Source organism: Asterias rubens, chromosome 12 (genome assembly GCF_902459465.1).
Source record: "Asterias rubens chromosome 12, eAstRub1.3, whole genome shotgun sequence".
NCBI classification, from domain to species: Eukaryota; Metazoa; Echinodermata; class Asteroidea; order Forcipulatida; family Asteriidae; genus Asterias; species Asterias rubens.
In genome coordinates, this window is record NC_047073.1 from 4326081 (window position 1) to 4340064 (window position 13984).

The window sequence follows — 13984 nt, forward strand, 5'->3', positions numbered from 1 at the left end:
CATTACGTCTTCAAGGTCAATGCATTCTTGGACTTGCCACGGCAAGTTATTACAACTCAGTCGATTCTACAACAAACAATTTGAATTGAAACTAAACTATTTCTGTGACGTCTTTCTATTGATGAAAGTGTAGACTATTTTTACAAATCTACGCTTAACTGTAGATTCGTTACAAACTCAAGTTATTAGTTTAACTTGAAAATGATGTTCGCTTTCCAAGTAAAGTATTTTACTTCTTGAGTGAAAAATCACCTCTTTCGAAAAAACTACGTTACCTGAGAGGGAGCCGTTTCTCACGAAGTTTTATACTGTCAACAGCTCCCAAATGGCTTGTTACCAAGTAAGGTTGTATGCTAATAGTTATTCTGAGTAACCAAACGTAAATGAGTCCCTTTAGGGAATTAGTAATTTAAGTCGAAACACTTCATATTCTTATAAAATCATTAGTCTAATTAAGTTGCTTCCGTTAACAAACAATACATGACCCGTCGTCATTGTGTCGCGTAAGAAGACAGCTAAAAAAAATATTAAAAAAAATATTAAAAAAATAGTCAATTCATTAGTCGTATTTTATTGTTATCGGTTCCCTCATCCATGAGGCGTCACGAGCAATGTGTGTAAAGATGTTTCATTATTATTGGGTGGGTGGACAGGTTTTATTGTGCCAGTGTTTTGCCAGTGCGGCATCACACATCATTACAGAACAGCAGATCAGAAAAACATTATTACGTCCTCACAAGAATTGAAACATTGTAGGCTCGAAATTGGACGATAAAACGGTAAAATACTCAACTCTCAATCATATAAAAAAAATAAGATAAAAACAACAACCAAAACCTTGTTTGTTTGTGGTTTTCGTCACTACAGTGCGGTGTCCTGTACATAAATACAGTAGGCCTACAGCAGGTTAAAAACACTAGTACGCCCGCACAGTAATTTGAACAAAATGTACTTTTGAAATTGGACGATGTCAGCAAAATATTGAAATCCTATTCGTCATAAATAAATAAAAAAGATAAAAACGAAAACAAACGTATCGCGCTTTTTTGTTTGGGGTTTTTCGTCAGTGCGGTGTCCTGTACATTATTACAGTTTCATACAGCAATTTAGAAACATCTTTACACCCGCACAATAATTTGAGCAAAATGTACATTTGAAACTGGACGATGCCAGCAAAATATTAAAATCCTATTCGTCATAAATAAAAAAAATAAAACAACGAAAACAACCATTCGCGCTTTTTTGGTTGGGGTTTTTCGTCAGTGCGGTGTCCTATAATACAGCAAATGTATAATACAGCAAATTAGAAACATCTTTAGGCCCGCACAATAATTTGAAACTGGACGATGTCATCAAAATAGTCAACTCCTATTCGTTAAAGGAACACGTTGCCTTGGATCGGACGAGTTGGTCTATTAAAGGCGTTTGAAACCGTTTGTTATCAAATGCATAATGGTTAGAAAGATGTTTTAAAAGTAGAATATACTGATCCACACAAGTATCACTCAAAATTGCACGGTTTTCCTTTTACGTCTATCACGGTCGGCCATGGGAGTCAAAAATTTGACTCCCATAAATGGTCGACCGTTATACTCGACGAGGTAAAAAGAAACCCACGCAATTTCGAGGCATATTTGTGTAGATCATTGTATTCTACTTTTACAATATCTTTCTAACCATATGCATTTTATAACAAACGGTTACAGGACGCTTTCAAAGACCAACTCGACCGATCCAATGCAACGTGTTCCTTTAACAATAAAAAGATAAAAACAAAAACAACCATTCGCGCTTTTTTGTTTGGGGTTTTTCATCAGTGCGGTGTCCTGTACATTATTACAGTTTAATACAGCAAATTAGAAACATCTTTACCCCCGCACAATAATTTGAGCAAAATGTATATTTGAAACTGGACGATGTCAACAAAATATTCAAATCCTATTCGTCATATAAATAATAGAATATCAACAACCGAGCGAGATTTTGGGGTTTTTTTTTTGTCAGTGCGGCGCCCTATACATGTACATAATTCAGTACTGCAGATTATATAGAAAGAATTATTACGCCCTCACAATAATTGAGCAAAGTTTGAAATTGGACGATATCAGCAAAATACTCAACTCATATTCGTCAAACAAATAGAGAGCTTTTTTGGTTGGGGTTTTTCGTCAGTGCGTTGTCCTGTACACATCATCAGTGAAACTTCATTTGTGCCCGCACAATAATATTGAGCTAATTGTAGGCTTGAAATGGACGATGTCAGCAAAATACTCAACTCCCATGCGTCATGCAAATAATAAGATAACAACCCAGAGAGCTTGTTTGTTTGGGTTTTCTTTCAAATTCGTCTGCAGCCTAATTCACAGATGCAATTGGACGATGTCAGCAAAATGCTCAACTCATATTCTTCATAAGAATAATAAGATATAGAAAGGTTTGCGGTAACACCATGTAATGACAATCTCTAATGAGTTGGGGTGGTTCTGAAAAGAACCGTTGGTTTCAACTCGACGTTTCGATCAGTATGCTCTGATCGTCTTCTGGAGTAAGCTTTCTTCAGACGACGATCAGAGCATACTTTTCTGATCGTTCGTTTTCCACCATGCAAAGTTTCAAATCCTACTTAACAATAAGATAACAAATAAAACAACCAAATGAGCTTGTTTGTTCGGGTTTTCATTTTTCGTTTACAGCCTAATTCACCGACGCAATGCATGATGAACAATACAAAGTGACATCATATCCAAAGAAATACAATGATTTAATCACGTCATTAATATTTGTATCCCTCGCCCCCAAAAGTGCATCGATTCGTGGAAAAAGTAATAACTTGGAATGCAAAATACTTTTAATAAAATATGATTCGTAAAGTAAACAACATCAACCGTATAGCCAGTTTGTGGGGTTTTATTCAACAGCTCATGTTGTATGACCTCGCATAGTGTTTCTTCAAAAGGACTCTTATGTGATATAGGCCTAAAAATATGGAGCTGTTTAAGCACAAAAAGTAGCTAAGCGTATCAAAGTTATGCTTTGTACAAGAATAAGGTTACCAGCCAAAATACCATCAGACATGTACTATCTGTGGCGGGTATCTTTGTTAGTTTTGCTAAGCAGAAAATTTTTAAGCAGTACTTTCTGCCTTAGCAGCTCTATGAAATTAGGCCCTGTGCGTTATCGATCCAGTCTTTTTTTCTGGGTGTAATTGAAAACCAGACCTTAATTCCTCCATTAACGAGATACCAAATCAGCACACTAACTAAAATGGTTTTCTCTCTCTAGAACCACCCAAGTGTGATCTGTTGTCCGGTGGGAAAAACAGGTTTCCATAGCAACCTTTCCACAACAACTACCAAGTTCTTTGGGCAATTGGTTACCCTTGAAACGTTATCAATGTCTTTTGACGGAACCCCGTAAACGCGAATGTGAGACAGTTTTTTTCTCGTTTGATCAACACAGTTCAATTAAAGGTATAATACAGGAGTGGGAGGATGAAAATCAACAATTTTTAATTTTAGTTTGACAAATTATGAAGTTCATGCTAGAAACAGTTTTTCGCTGAAACATTTCCCTCTATGATAATTGTCAAAGGCCAGTCTTCTCACCTGGTGTATCTCAACATATGCACAAAATAATAAACCTGTCAAAATTTAGCTTAATTGGTCGTCGAAGTTGCGAGAATAAAAATGAAAGAAAAACACCCCTGTCGCACAAGTTGTGTGCTTTAACATGCTTGAATTCGAGACTTCAGCCGAGGTTTCGAAATCAACTCAATTATTTTACTGAGAAATTACGTCTTTCTCCAAAACTACGTTACCTTAGAGGGAGCCGTTTATCACAATGTTTTAAACTACCAACAGCTCGCCATTGCTCATTACCAAGTAAGTTTCTGTGCTAAAAAAATTCTGGAGTAATTACCAATAGTGTCCATCACTGCCCTTAAGAGGTGAATAAATCCCCTGGTATGGCTCAAAAGAGCGAAGTTTTTGAGGGGATTGCGTTTAAAGGTCACTAGAAACGCGATCTACTTGCCCGTGACCAGGCATTATTATTATGCTTTCAGGTGGTGAACAATATGCAAAATATTCACGAACACCTCTTTCATGATAAGTTTGCAACAACAAAAACAGAATAACGTGACGAAATTATTCATACCTTTATTTTAGCCTCAAAAATGTTAAAACCGTCAGATCATATTACATTTTTAAAAAGGAAAACCTAAAAACATGTTCTCAAATTTATCCGCGTTGCTTTTAATACAGAGTTTAAACTCTAAACCAAATAATATATACTATAATTACGGGTACATGCATACACCCCCTGGCGGGGTGGATACGTTTCTGTGGAACGTCGTCTCCATTTCAATTTTTTATACAAATCTCCCAGGTCTTAGTAATGTTTCTTTACCGTTTTCTTATCATTAGTTTATATGCCATTCAAGTTTCATTGTAATCGAGGCATGCTAGTTGCGAGACACCTTAAATGATTGTTCGAAAGATCGAATTTTTCCCATAGATTATGTGTCACTTCATTTTTGAAAGGGCAAAAAGGACAAGGGCACCAAGGCATGTTCTCCTTTGTAAAGGCACCTGGTGAGGACATTTCTACTGGAGCATTTCAATGGCACCAAGGCAACGACAAGGGGCATGAAGGCGACGACATGAAGGCAATCGCATTTCGTCGCCTCCGTGAAATATCAGCCCTGATTATTCCAATTTTTACAAAATGAGACATTGCAGGATCGGCGATCAATCTAACGCGGGACAAAATGATATACTGATCAAGAATAAAATCCCAAATAATGGACGTTGAACAATTTGCTTTAATTTGATGGCCATAGGCTACTTCGAAAATGAATGCAAGACTCGTGCGTCTGAATACAGTGTTGTTCATATGCTCATCATAACAAAACCTGTATAGTAAATATAGGCCTACTTTGAGGTATCGAAAATGCACTTAAAAGAACTGGGTGCGTATCAACATTTACATCATGTGTGTTGTCTTCACTAGACACCCCCCCCCCCCGAAAAAAGGTGTGTTTTACGCCATAGGCCTATATGTTAAAATCTGCCAAACAATTATATTTGGTGTTGTTTTAACACCCTCCGAAGTTAACTTTGATTCTGTCTTCGGTATATAAAATGAAATCCAGTTCCAAACGTTATTGACAGTTACGCTTCTCAGATTCGAATTTTAGGGGATAAAAACCGACATCTTTTTACATATGCACAGTACTTTGATGTGCTTTAAAGCCATTGGACCCTTTCGGTACAGAACAAAAAAAAAGTTCACAGATTTACAAATAATTTACAGGGTTTACAGAAGGTAATGGTGAAAGACTTCTCTTGAAATATTAGTCCATGAAATGCTTTACTTTTTGAGAAAACGGTAAAACAATATAAATTCTCGTTAACGAGAATTACGGATTTGTTATAAACACATGTCATGACACGGCGAAACGCGCGAAAACAGGAGTGGGTTTTCCCGTTATTTTCTCCCGACTCATATGTCCGATTGAGTCTAAATTTCCACAGGATTGTTATTTTATATATAAGTTGTGATACACGAAGTGTGGGACTTGGACAATACTGTTTACCGAAAGGGTCCAATGGCTTTAATAACATCGAAAGCTGCTCTTGCAACAGGTTTTTTTTTATCGCTTTTCATTTTACTGTAGGCCTACACCATCCCTTTAAAGTTAATGTAGACAATTCAATTCATTTCTTTGACATCATTTTTTTCTATTTAACAGGGGGCACCTTCAAACCAATTGATTTCCCCCGTTGCTCACTCCCATTATACCATCTATATTACATACATTTTTTTTCTGGTTACTAATAAAGCGAAGTATGACATAGTATCCTAACTCTACAACCATGCAACGTTACGCTTCCCAACAAGAGCAAACCAAAATTTAGTCTCATTTTGCTCTTATGCAGTGGACACTATTGGTAATTACTCAAAATAATTATTAGCATAAAACCTTTCTTGGTGGCAAATAATGGGGAGAGGTTGATGGTATAAACATTGTGAGAGACGGCTCCCTCTGAAGTGACATATAGTTTTCGAGAAAGGAGTAACTTTCCTCGAATTTGATTTCGAGACCTCAGATTTAGAATTTTGAGGTCTCGAAATCAACCATCTAAATGCACACAACTTCATGTGACAAGGGTGTTTTTTCTTTCATTATTATCTCGCAACTTCGATGACCGATTGAGCTCAAATTTTCACAGGTTATAAATTTATGCATATGTTGAGATACACCAACTGTGAAGGCTAGTCTTTGACAGTTACCAATAGTGCCCACTGCCTTTAACCTATATAAATTGATTAACTCACTTTGCTGTTAGGACGGTATCCCTAAAGGCACTGGATACTAATGGCAATTGCTTAAAATTGTTAGCATAAAAATTACTTGTTAGCGATTATTAGAGAGATGTTGATAGTACAAAACATTGTGAGAAACGGCTTTCTGAAGTAACGTCGTTTTCGAGAAAGAAAATATTTCTCACTAAAAATTTGAATTTGATTTCGAGAACTCAGAATTTGATTTTGAGGTCTCGCATTCAAGCATCTGAAAGCATAAAACTTCGTGTGACTAGAGGTTTTTTCTTCCATTATTATCTCGCAACTTCGACGACCAGTTGAGTTCAAATATTCACAGGTTTGCTATTTTGTGCATGATGTTGAGATACACCAAGTGAGAAAACTGGTCTATGACAATTGCCGAAGGTGTCCAGTGTCTTTAAAGGCAGACCTGGATACAAATTTGTGTAAATCGTAAATCCCAAATGATTGGTATTCGCTCAGACACTTTAGATTACACGCGTCTCAGCATCAATGACTTCTTCGCAGATTGTAGTAGTTTTCAAACAAATAGAATGTTTCGGTTTGAACATTAAGCCATGTCATTAAATTCATTACTCATAATGTATTTGGGCAGCTGGCTGTCAATTAAAACTAGTTTATTACTAGGCAAGGTAATTTATCATTTAATTAAGTTGGTTGTCTGCAGACATTAAAAAGTCAATGGTCTATAAAAAGCGTTTGAAACCATTTTTTTTAATAAAATGCATATGGGGAAAAAAATGTTGTTAAAGTAGAATACAATGATCCACACAAACATGCCTCGAAATTGCACGGTTTTCCTTTTACCTCGTCGACTAACACGGTCGGCCATTTATGGGAGTCAAATTTTTGAATCACATTAATGGCCGACCGTGTTAGTTTGCGCAGTGAAAGGAAAACCACACAATTTCGAGGCAAACTTGTGATCATTGTATTCTACTTTTAAAACAAATTTCCAACCATATGCATTTTATACAAAAAGGGTTACAAACGCTTTTTATATACCAACTCGTCCGATCCAAGACAACGTGTTCCTTTAACAAAATAACGCTTACCGGAATACCGGGGCACAAGTACAAATGGTGACTGGTATCCTGCTAATTTCTGCTTAGCTAAAAATTGTTAATAGCAATATTAAATCAGGCACAGTGTTGTTATCCGAAAAATAATACAGCGTTGCCGAGTTTCACGACACTGCTTAGCGCAGAGTTTAACGTTTTATAGCCCCTATATTGTGAAACCGCGTGCTACATTTTATATCTTAGCCCCCGAATTCTGCGCTTGAGATCATCATTCTTTGCTTACAGGGCAAGTGTCGATTTATGCGCTAGCTGTGTAAGCGAAGAATGCCCATAGCATCGTGAAGTAGGCCTTGACTTATAAGCCCAACGAGCGAAAATTACCTGCTAAGCTGTGTAGGTATATTTAGCACGGAATTCCCCGCTTCCGAACGGTTAAAAAAGATAGGCCTATACTTGTTTTACTTCAACTATAAAAACGTATAGGAACCAAATATGATGCAAAATGTCAATGGCTGTTCAGTTTCGTTTTAAACGTATTAGCCAATACTAACAGTGACGTCCTAAACATTTCACGAAAATGACGGATTTGTGAGGAATATATGACGACAAAAACCGACCGCAGACTAATGGTTGCTGCCATGGAATGTGAATCACTGTTGAAAGAAGTGGCTTCTTGCAGGTACGATTTGAGTTGTGAAGCTTTGAAAATGTTCCGCCCCAGAAACGGGCGAGTCCTATATAGGGCTAAAGTGTGAACTAAGTTTGCCTTTTGTCCACGCAAACAATATTGACCCCCCTTTAAAGATTGGCTTTTTAAGCACTTCTAAACTGTATTGGAAAAACGAACCGACTTTCATTAAAGGTTACAGCTAGCTGCAAACACTTGCAATGTCATCAATCAGTGTACAATATATAGCAATCGTTCTGTCGACCCGTAAGAGTTTTGTAAGATCGAATCGATGCTTGAAGGAACACCACAGAATCGGTCTTTGCTAACAAAAAACATTTGCCGGCAGTGTAAGCACTTTATGTAATCCACAATATACATAAACTGACAAACCTGTAAAAGTTAAAGATCGATCGGTCATCTGGGTCACGAGAAAATAGTGAAAAACCTACAACACAATGTTGCATGACATTGACTTAAAAAAAAAAAGGAATAACCGCTCACTGCGCGATAAACTCCAAATCGGGAAATGTTTTATTTATTTCTCATCAAATATGACATTTCAGACAGAAATTTTTCGCAGGATTTTTTATACTATCATCCCCATTAGACCGTGCAAATCTGTGATCTTATACGAGTTTTTTTCTTACCAATTATGTAACGTTCCTTTAAAAATTCAAACACTTCACATTATATAGGCTTCGCATTGCAATGCAAACTACTTCAGACTGCCATGCCAACAGCCGACCGAAGTCTGGACTTTGCCTGCATGCCTTGTAAACTTCTTGTAAACCATGTACCTGGTACAACACCTGTATTAATTTCACAAGAGTCCAGCAAACATTACACGTTTGTATATGACATTAACCTGGTGTTTAAAGGCAGTGGACACTATTGGTAATTACTCAAAATAATTATTAGCATAAAACCTTACTTGGTGACGAGTAATGGGGAGAGGTTGATGGTATAAAACATTGTGAGAAACGGCTCCCTCTGAAGTGCCACAGTTTTCGAGAAAGAAGTAGTTTTCCACGAATTTGATTTCGAGACCTCACGTTTAGAACTTGAGGTCTCGAAATCGACCATCTCAACGCACACAACTTCGTGTGACAAGGGTGGTTGTTTCTTTCATTATTATCTCGCAAGTTTGATGACCGATTGAGCTCAAATTTTCACAGGTTTGTTATTTTATGCATATGTTGAGATACACCAACTGTGAAGACTAGTCTTTGACAATTACCAATAGTGTACAGTGTCTTTAAGTCAGTGTCAATATTGTAAAGTCAATATACCACCTTCAGGCTAAGTAGGTCTAATAGGGTGGGCGTTTCTGGAAACTTTGAGAAATATTGTGGGGGGGGGGCTTTATTGAGAGCAAACAGTGTTGCCACTAAATTGATCAGTTTTTTGTTCACTTTTGACGAATGGATTGATACGTTGACACAAATCGGATGGGGAGATCCTAGGCTAAGTGTTTTAGGGTTGGTTAGGGTTGGCGTTTTGGACAGTTTGAGAAATAGCCTGTCCACTGCGGGAAGGGGGGGGGGGGCTTGTATTGAAATATACTTGGTCTAGTCCTAACCCATTTTCGTGTATTGTAGTTAACAAAAGAGTAATGCGATTTTAAATGAGAGTATGCGTAATTTTGACCTATAAAACCCAGTTACTTGGGCGCTGTGCTCCTTTTTTCGAAATTTGTTTATTATCGGTCGTACGACCGGCGTGCGACTGATAACAACAAATTTCGAAAAAGGAGCCCGAGTGAGTGCAACTTGGCCAGTAAATAGGTTTAATTGCGACCCATTTTCTGTAATGACATTTTGAACAAGTTTTCTGGATGACTACTACTCAGAAGAAAAATATATATCAGACCCAACAGGACCTTGATCCGAGAACCTCTGATCCGAAAACTGTTAGTGTGTATTTTGTGTATTTCATTTTTTTTTTTTAATATAACAAAAGTGGTCCCATAATAATACATTCATATTTTTTTTCGTCTCAAAATAGTAAATTCATATTTGTCTCCAGTGAAATTTCATTTAAAAAGAAACATAATTTAAATCATTAAAATCTTACCTTTTCCCAAAACGTTCCTAAAAATCACACCGTCAGTTTCCACCACAGCGTCCGGAAGAATGTCACCAAATGTTTGTCCAGTTTCTGTCCTGCTGACAGGTCAAAATGCCCAGCGTTACTGCGTGGATTGTCCAGGTAACATTTAGCCCAAACGGTTCCTTGGAGTAGCGGTGTGTAGATCAAGCTTTAGTGCTAGCCCAGGATTCGACTCCTCCGTTGTAGACTGACGTCCTACCAGGGCTAGCTCATGGCATCCAATGATGGATAGAAAGTACTTAATCAGGTTATGATTTTGTACCTTATTCTTGTCAGTTGTACAAACACGCACCTTGTGTTTGTCACGGCACCAGACTTCCCACCTGCCCTGTGCGTAAATGGATAAACTGTACTTATGAGTTAACGACACTTGGTAAGGTGAAGTTGATGGGTCATGCAGCGTCGTTTACGGCTTACCGTCTGGGCCGCTGCTCGGTCACAACATGCTCGCTTACTCTATGCTCTGAATAGTCCAGCAGTTTTTGACGTCACTCTCTCTGTGGTAGACTGTCAATTGTGACTGGGCACACATTATCAACAAAGAGCACTTTAGTCACGGATCACAGCACGTCATCTTACAAAATACAGCCTGTGCAGCTAATGACTCTTATATACCATTTTGCGCTTGCGCGAGCTTGTGACCGTTGAGTGTCCAACCCGAAGTCTTCGGGTTCCCGATTTCAGGATCCGTCGATTTCAAACCCGTTGGTTTTACCTTTGCGCTATGGTTTGACTGATAAAAATACACATCAACACGTGTAGTAAATAAAGATTGGTAGTTACACCGGCTAAAGATTATACGTTTGCTTAAGTTCAAACATGGAGGAAGAAATAGACATCGGGATGGCCATTATGGGACAAAATGGCACACGTCCGAAGTTGTTTGACCCATTTTTGACATAATAGAAAGCGCAGATCTACACTTGATACAACCGCTTTGGGCGCATGTTATATTGAGAGGCAAAAAACCCTATAGTATGCCTATTGAACACATTCTTTGCAGTGCCGTGAACAAATCCATTTCCGCCTATACTATCACACAAGAGGAAACAGAAACCCCGTGCTATGAGCTTCCAAAGAATAACAACAACAATTCCTTCCCACCGACCTATAGTGGGATGGCACTTTTGCACCCGCCACGCACGTACGTGCCGCACTCCCGGTCAAGATTAACGGCCCGAAGACAAGCGGGAAAACAACATTAACAATCCTTCCTAGGACTTCTGCTTACTGTAGAGGTACGTGGCCCAAATTTCAAAATAATTTGGAGATTTAGAGGGAAAATACAATCGTCTGATTTTGTTTTAGACTAATAATAACTAGAGGCTAGGTTAATGTAAAGAAAGGTCGTCGGGTATAACAAATGACGTCAGAGCCGAAGGCGAGGTCATTAAGTTGGTCGTAAACGACCATTACGGACGCCCACAAGAAGCCCATAGGAATTGCATTGAGCTAGTTTTTGTATCCGATTTGTGTACCCGATATCCAGGTTAAATTTGACTTGATTCTCGTTCTTAAAAAGACTAGAGGGCTTTTCAGAATAGATGTTTCTGTCATGGGACAGGACTTTAAACAATGACATTTGTTATTGGTGACATTTTGGCAAAATTACATACAATCGCCATACCATGCAGTTTTCGATCCAAAAGTTAGCTAATTCGGGGAAACAGATATCAGGGCCAATTTTCATTAGAGCTGTTGAAGCAGGAAATACTGTTAAAACAAATTGTCGACTAAGCAGAAATGAGCAGGATACCAGTCACAAATTGTACATGTGACATGGTAGTTTGGGTGGTAACCTCATTCTGGTAAGCATCTTCTGTTGTTCTTAGCTACTTTTTGAGTGGTTGAGTTCTGATCTTCTGATAAACAAGTGTCTTATTTTGATTCACAGAAATTAAGTACAAAACTCTTTTTTTTTCGTAATCAAGAAATCTTCCAACTCCCCATTTCCATTAGTAGTTTTAAGTCCCCACATGCAATGCCACACACGCACACTGCACACGGTTCTACGCAACAATATAGCTGACAAGATGTGTCAATATTCGTAAAAATATGGCATTGAATAGACCTAGACTGTCTTCCAACACCCCTATTGTATAATGCAATAGTTTGTCTAATACATTTGACATTGATTCAAACTAATTAATTTTTTTTTTGACAGCTAACGAGGGAACCATCAGAGTTCTTAATGACCAACCACACGTTTCAAATCGGGATCGTTCGTTTTCTACAAAGGAATCACTTAACACACAAACAGAGGCAAAATCCACATTTGATGAGAAATAAATAACACTAATTTTCCTATAGTTTATCGCTCGGTGAGCGTTTTATTCACATTTATTTTTAGTAAATCGATTCCATGCAAAATGTGTAATCGGGTTTTCACTATTTTCTCGTGACTCAGATGGCCGATCGATCTCAAACTTCTATGTTTGTCAATTTATGTATATAATTGGATTACATAAGTGCTAACACTGCCAGCAACTGTTTTGTTAGCAAAAGCCAATTCTGTAATAATCAGGGAATCAGTGTGTGATGAAGAGGTTTTCAACTAGTGGTTTAATCCCAACGAGGCCTGGTTATTGATAATTTACCGAGACGAAGTCGAGGTAAATTATAAAGAACCAGGTCTCGGCGGGTTTAAACCACTATAGTTGAAAACCGATTCAACACACTTTGATTCCCATTCATAAATACCTTTTCGGTCAAAAACATCATCACTTTCTGGTCAAAAAGTAAAATAAAGGCAAACATTATAATAATGTTAAATGATTTCTTTCTAACACAACACCCCTCCAGCTATGAAATGGTAGAGCCCTCCGCCGCCCTCTCGCGTAAACAACTCCTTATAAGGGAATGCTGTGGGCGTCGCGCGTATCGCGTGATGTGGCACAACTGTTTCAGCCGTTGCTCTCGACCAATAGGAATGAAGAAACTGAAGAACAGGTGCAAGGTCGCATGTCACGCCCATGAATAAGCACGCGCTCACCACCAATAGGAATAGCGAAGCTGTCTGAGGTATTTATGAATGTTCCTTTAAACCCACGAAGTAGTCGTTGAGGCGAATAATTACTTTATAAAAAAGTCGTTCGATTATCGAATCACTGTTAATTCCAACTGCCGTGACATTTTTCAATAACAAATGGATTCGAACACTCACAGACAGCTCCGTCTATAATCAAATAAAATAAAATGCACGCAGCATTAATCATTCTTAGGGGGCATTAGGGCCTACTCGCACTTTATGTGACCCAACAAGTTATGACATAAACAGCCCTATGAGAATTTCAACAGCTACTGGAGCGAAACAAAAACATTTTTGGCCATTATACACTTTCGGAACAGAAAAAAACAAAAAGTTCACAGATTTACAAATAACTTACAGGGTTTACAGAAGGTAATGGTAAAAGAATTCTCTTGAAATATTGTTCCATGAAATGCTTCACTTTTTGAGAAAACATTAAAACAATCAATTCTCGACATCGATAATTACGGATTATAGTAAACACATGCCATGACACGGCGAAACGTGCGGAAACAAGGGTGGGTTTTCCCGTTATTTTCTCCCGACTCCGATGACCGATTGAGCCTAAATTTCCACAGGTTTGTTAATTTATATATAAGTTGTTATACACGAAGTGTAGGCCTTTGGACAAACTGTTTACCGAAAGTGGCCAATTGCTTTAATACACGTAGACCTAACTACCCACCAATCAGTGGCCGCGTGTAACGTGCGTGCAAGGGGTCTCATACAGACATTCTACAGCTGTAGCTCACATTCCCAAAGGACAAAAACTGAAATGTAACTGGTTGTTCTTGTTGGTGATTGCCT

General features: G+C 38.1%; 1 protein-coding gene across 1 annotated transcript in view; it reads right to left on the bottom strand.

Annotated features, from left to right (window-relative positions):
- The window catches only part of LOC117297823 (G-protein coupled receptor 54-like), a 33189-nt gene extending 22598 nt beyond the window's left edge, over positions 1-10591 (bottom strand). The window contains exon 1 of the mRNA XM_033780973.1: positions 10114-10591. The gene's annotated coding sequence lies outside the window, so the exon portion shown is untranslated. The remainder of the gene's footprint in view (positions 1-10113) is intronic.
- Positions 10592-13984: the final 3393 nt, after the last annotated feature.